The 6,225-nt window shown below is 37.1% G+C and overlaps 1 protein-coding gene and 1 long non-coding RNA gene across 3 annotated transcripts in view; one reads left to right on the forward strand and one right to left on the reverse strand.

Moving 5' to 3' along the window:
- Positions 1-1,174, forward strand: part of LOC106515738 (uncharacterized) — a 28,233-nt gene extending 27,059 nt beyond the window's left edge. For both annotated transcript variants that reach the window (XR_001310038.1, XR_001310037.1), the window contains exon 2: positions 894-1,174. This is a non-coding gene — a long non-coding RNA (uncharacterized LOC106515738). The remainder of the gene's footprint in view (positions 1-893) is intronic.
- Positions 1-6,225, reverse strand: part of gabbr2 (gamma-aminobutyric acid (GABA) B receptor, 2) — a 208,860-nt gene that overhangs the window by 45,825 nt on the left and 156,810 nt on the right. The gene's annotated exons all lie outside the window — the stretch shown is intronic.

The following is a 6,225-nucleotide window of genomic DNA, read 5'->3' on the forward strand; positions in this document are numbered from 1 at the left end:
CAATAAAACTTCCTTGAATCCTTGAATGAAACTTATTAAGATATCAAATGTTTAAATAGACAAAACTAAAGAAAACATAAAAAAGGAAAGAAAAAGTGTGTTTGCAAAGGATTATGGGTTTTAGGATTTTAATATAAAGTTGGAAATAATCACATATGATAACCAGAGGTGGGTAGAGTACCCAAAGGGTGTACTCAAATAAGAGTAGCGATACTTCAGAACATTACTCAAGTAAAATAAAAATTACAATGTAGTAAAACTACTCATAAAAGTACATTTATTTGCCAAAAGGTTATTCAAGTAAATGTAACTTTACTACCAACCTCTAAAAATAACCATAATATTACCAGCTGATTCAGTCTAATGTTCCAACACAAGTGTAACGAGCTCTTAGACTCCCAGCTTTACAAATCACTGAGAATGTGTGAGGTCTATGTTTCCCTCTCCCACTCCAATCCTTTTCCCCTCCAGAGGTGGTCAATGAGATGCGAGTTAGGTGGGTGGTGGTTATCCCTTAATGACCCAGTTTACTTTGAAAAGGCATTGATCTCAGCCAGTTCTTTACTTAATGCTGACAAAAGCGACTTAAAGCCCATTTCTGCGACACCTCAACGCTGTTGGTGCTGCGTGAAAAATGTCACTGTGACATTTTGTTCACTCTGCAGAGGAAAATAAAATAAAATCAAAACCTTTCAATGTCTTATTCCGAATACAATTACTCCTAAATAAAAGTTAGCATAATCTGACACTGAATGTTTARGACTGGATTGAGTTTAATTTCTATGAATATTTCATGAGAAACACTACCTTTGTTTTGCAAAGAATACCWTTTTCAGATTAAATGTCAACTGAACTGAATGAAATGAGAACAAAACTCTTTTTTTTCCCACCAGTTTTCCCAGACGACGCTGATYGTGAAACAAGAGTGCAGCGTCCTTCAGATGGCATTTACACCAACAACAGTTGACTGGGAGAGCAACACAATGAAGAGGAGCAGAAAGAAAGAAACAGCATTGCAAACAGTGAATGAGGAATAGATGGAGGGACGGAGGGAGTGACTTCATGTTGGTATTTAGGTCTTAAATGGTTAAATGTCCATGACATAAGGGTTTTGGAGAATCACAACCAGATCTGCTAAAAAAGTAAAGAATAAAAGTTTGTATTTTATAATCTATTTTTCTGTCTTTAAGTTGTCATTTTGTTTAGTTTTAGTAAATGGACTGTTCTTAAATGGCGCCTTTCTATCCAACCATGATACTCAAAGTGCTTTACACCACAAACTGTGCCCTCATTTACCCATTCACACAGCTTTCTAGAAAGCTAACATGTACAAATCAGCTGACAGAGACTAACCAGGGCTTTAAATCACATCCATGCACTGATGGGACTGATTGGGGGTGACACAACTGAGACAGCTGGAACTGGGGATCAAACCTGCAACTTACTGGTTCCAGGACGACTCCCCTAACCACTCATATTGAGCTTGCAGCCTTTTAAATTTTTTTTAATTTACACAACAAAAGTAGTCTCTTATTGTGAAAACCCACATTTTTCTTTATTTAGAGCTCACTTCATTCAAAACTCTTAAATTTTCTTAGTTACTAGATACAAGCATCTTGTAACAAAGAAAATCAAAAAATTATCATATANAGTAAATGGACTGTACTTATATAGCACCTTTCTATCCAACCATGATACTCAAAGCGCTTTACACCACAAACTGTGCCCTCATTTACCCATTCACACAGCTTTCTACAAAGCTAAAATGTACAAATCAGCTGACAGAGACTAACCAGGGCTTTAAATCACATTCATGCACTGATGGGACTGATTGGGGGTGGTGTGGAAGGACACAACTGAGACAGCTGGAACGGGGGATCAAACCTGCAACTTACTGGTTCCAGGAAGACTCCCCTAACCACTCATATTGCGCTTGCAGCCTTTTAAAATTTTTTAAATTTACACAACAAAAGTAGTCTCTTATTGCGAAAACCCACATTTTTCTTTATTTAGAGCTCACCTCATTCAAAACTCTTAAAATTTCTTAGTTACTAGATACAAGCATCTTGTAACCAAGAAAATCAAAAAATTATCATATACAGTATAGACACAATGAAATTCATTGGATTATTCATTCAAAACTATTTAATATTAAAAATGTAATGYCTAATGTGCATATAACCAACAAATATCGAAACTATCTGCAAATTAGACTGCCATTAAATTGTAGTGTATGTTTTTATTTTCTATTTTGACATTTAATTAATAAAATCAACACTGTTAAAACAATTTAATATGAGAAAAGCCCATACATGTAGGATCACCTTAAATAAAAAAAAAACAGCACTTTTAGCTAAATGTGACCCTCAGTTCAGATTTACATGTCACACTGCAAACATTAGGCATCTAAMATAAATTTAAAAATACTAGATTATAGTCTGAATCTAATCTCTCAGTGCAGTAAAACAATTGCTCTTGGTAAGACTTGTTGAAATAAAGAAAACKTGGCTGGTTATAAGTWTAAGACTTGGTTAGACTGACWTTTTTTGCAGTGCATATCAGGAAACTAGAGTAAACACTAAAACTGCAGTTTGGTAAAGCTCAGGACCCTTTTCATGTTTTTTAATCACAGCTTGCTGTGAGTACATCCAATATGAAATAACAGAACTTTGAAGTGACTGCATTGTGTCCCATAGAAAGACACCTCTCTCCCCAGCTTCACTCTATTTAATCAGTAAACACTTTAATCTGCGCAAAGAAATGAAATCCATTGGAGTAATATTCAGATTTTTTTTGTTATTAGGAAACACGTTTGACAGAAAATATTTGCTGTGATGCTTTTTATCAGTGTGCTTTATTTTTTTTTACTGCGGGCCCATAAAGTAAATCTGACAGTCAAACACATCCCTGCTGCAAACATGAGCATTTCCACATGWCGTGGAAATAGAGCGTCATGTTTTGTTGTGATGCTCCAGTGATAGGACATCAGAAGCAGGTGACTGTTTAAACCTCCCCTCTCCCCTCCGTTTCCCTCTCCCAGCCTGACTGCACACAGGTGGGGGCAGCAGAGGCAGGAAAATTGAGGAAAACGTCTGAGTTTGGATAAAAACATAATCAACACAACTGTATTGTGTGTGTGTGTGTGTGTGTGTGTGTGTGTGTGTGTGTGTGTGTGTGCACGTTTAACCCAACAGCCAGTCACTGATCACCTATCAGCCTCAGTGCATGTGATCTACATGTGTCTTCTCAACACATATCACCATAATGAAGCGGGTGCCCCCCAACACGGTGTTTTTGTCTCATGAATCAACAGCGCTGCTCTCCACAACATGAATGTCAGGAACCATGGCCGTTGCCATGGCGATGCCACACTGCAACACTCTGTTGCAGCTTGCTCGCCCGCTGATGCTCGCTGCCGCTTCCAAGCTGAGGGGGGAAAAAGAAACGAAAAAAAAAATACGACAAGAGAGGAGGGAGGGTGGGAAGACAGGAGGTCTGCAGCAGAATTCGCTAGAATGCTAATCATTGTCTTCTTGATGGTTTGTCCTTCATTATGCAGGAGTCGCTGCTCGGGACCACCAGGAAGAACAACCGCGCAAACACGGGCACGTGTAAACACACCTTTGCGTGTGGTGGCTATTTTTACACGTCTGCTTTTTACAGGGTGAGCAAAATTTATAAGAATATCCATAAAACCAACCAGAAAGCAATAAATAAACGTCAAACTGCATGAATCTAAACACGTAAACGCTGACAATACATCAGGAGCTTGTCTGGTGGCAGCCAGAAGCCCCATTAACAAATGCTTCATTATTAATAAGCCACAAATGTGATCTGAAAGCCCAACCATCCCGTCAGCATTCCCAGGATATCCCTGCCTTCAGAACGCCACAGTTCTAAAAGAAATTTCCTCACGTGGTTATGACTTATGGGTCACTCAGAGATGAGAGAGCGCCGCAATTACCATCACGGCCAATTCACAGTAAATCTCATTAAAGGTTTTTTTTATTGAATTCAGCATGTTGAGGCTGTGTTTCATGTACAACGCACACGGTGGGGGAAAAAACTGAACAAGGGGGTCAGGCTTGTTTTAAAAGGTCGTGACAATGTCGAGCTCGCGAGTCACGTCTGGTCACAGCTATATCATCTGAAAGTGTAATTAGAGCCATAGTTTTGAAGTGTAGGGATAAAATAAGACTTCGGGGCCAACGTCTTCTTCCTCGCTGGCTCTTTTTTTTATTTGTGTGAGGGCTAAGTCTGTCATGTTTTATGGAGCGTTCTGCAAGGATCTATTGTCAGCCTCTTCAGTTTCATCTTCTTGTTAATGCTCATAAAAGATGCAAAAAGAAATGACCTAGTTTTACAGATGGTAACTTATGCAGCAGGGGGATTACACTGAGAGATGGACTCTTTTTGATTATTCAATGGATATACTCTAGTGGTCATTTCATCTATAAAAAAGAGTGAAAAACTGATCATCATTCTGTGTGAAAAAAATCAACAAGCACTCCTGTATGTCTTGTTGGTTCTGAATCAATAGGAAACCTCTCCTCTGAGATGATTCAAACAACAAATGTGGAGAACTAACCCAATATGCTGCTTCAAAAAACGACTGCTTTGTTACACAACAAACCCTCCACTGCAGCGTGTACACACACCGCTACACACCCATGGTCAGCTCTCCACAGTGGAGAAATGTGAGTGGGAAGTTGGAGAGTTTTTGATAAAGACACAGAGAGGGAGACAATCAGGGAAAAAAAACAGGAAAAAAGGCAACAGATAAGAGCAGAGTCGCAGGGGAAGGTTGCCCTAGTGTGATGTGATCGCTTACAAGAAGCCGGGAAACTAATGGTCCTTTTTCTTTGCTGCAATCACTGTCAGTCAGAGATACTGTAGTCTCACTTATGGGACAAAGGAGTTATACACAAAAATGTTATTGTTGTAATTGACAGGTGATGCTGAYATGTTGAATCTTTTCTAAATGAGTAGTTTGGAAAAAAAACATGAGTAATTTCTGTGCTTAAATTTTACATTTTATGCAAAAAAGTTACAGAAAATCATTTAGTATGTTTACTAGAATAGCAATTAATTTAGATTAGGTTAAATAATTTGTCTATAGCGGGAATTGTTACAACAAAGAAATAATCTACCAAACACAAATGTCCTTTCTTTTATGGAAACAAGCTYTTCATTTAGTTTCATTGTAAAATTTAAGATTATAACTCGAGAATTTGCATTTTAACAAAAACGTAGTGTGAATGCTTAATGCTGAAAGATTTTTGCTGAAATATCTAAAATACAACTGAAACTAGCCAACACTCTAAGAAAAAAAAAACGTTGGATTTTCTTAATGATGTTATGTCAGCTGGTTCCACTTAACTGAGTTGAGTAAATTCAAAGCAAGATTACCCAGTTTCTAACCAAAGAACACAAGTTTGCTTTGAATTTTTTCAACTCAGTTAGGTGGAACCAGTTGACATAACATGGTTAAATAAATCCAAAATCTATTTTTAGAGTGTAAAAATAGCTAAATAACTAAAATAGTTAAAATTGGCACAAAGAAACAGAAACAGCACATTTGCAGATGTAAGTAGTAAGAAGCTAAAATTATGACAAAAAGATGAACTCAGCTGAAAAAAAATCCCAATTACCATAGCTAAAATGTAAAAACACAAAACGCAGCTGAAGTTAGCAGAAAGCAGCAGAGAGCATTATAAAAGCTTAGAATAGCTGAAAAAAGAGAAGCACAAAATAGTTGGAATTAGCTGAAGAATAGCAGAAAAGGTCAAAATGATAGCTGAAACAAAGTAAAACCAGCAAAGTAGAAGCCAAAGGAAGATGAAATTTGAACAAAGAGTAAATAAAAGCAGAACCAGAACAAAAGGTAAAAGCTGCATTAAAGATTTATGAACATTTTGAATTGTTTGTTAAAAATTGCTCAGTTCATTTTTAATGAGGAAAAACAGGGCTCAAGAAGCTAAATATCTGAAAAATATATGTTGCTTAAATACAAAAATTAGTGTCCTGAAGGAGTTGAAAGTTTTGATACAGTAATTATTGAAATAGCACAAAAACTGTGGAACAAGACTGGTAAAAACATCTGGAAGAAAACAATTGTCAGTTGTGCGAGTGCTTTAGAAGCATTCACACAATAAAACTGCACACAAACTGCTAACAAGCTGAGATACATAAAATACAAAAACATCCTCAGAAACAATATTAGGT

Source organism: Austrofundulus limnaeus, unplaced genomic scaffold (genome assembly GCF_001266775.1).
Source record: "Austrofundulus limnaeus strain Quisiro unplaced genomic scaffold, Austrofundulus_limnaeus-1.0 Scaffold32, whole genome shotgun sequence".
NCBI lineage: Eukaryota > Metazoa > Chordata > Actinopteri > Cyprinodontiformes > Rivulidae > Austrofundulus > Austrofundulus limnaeus.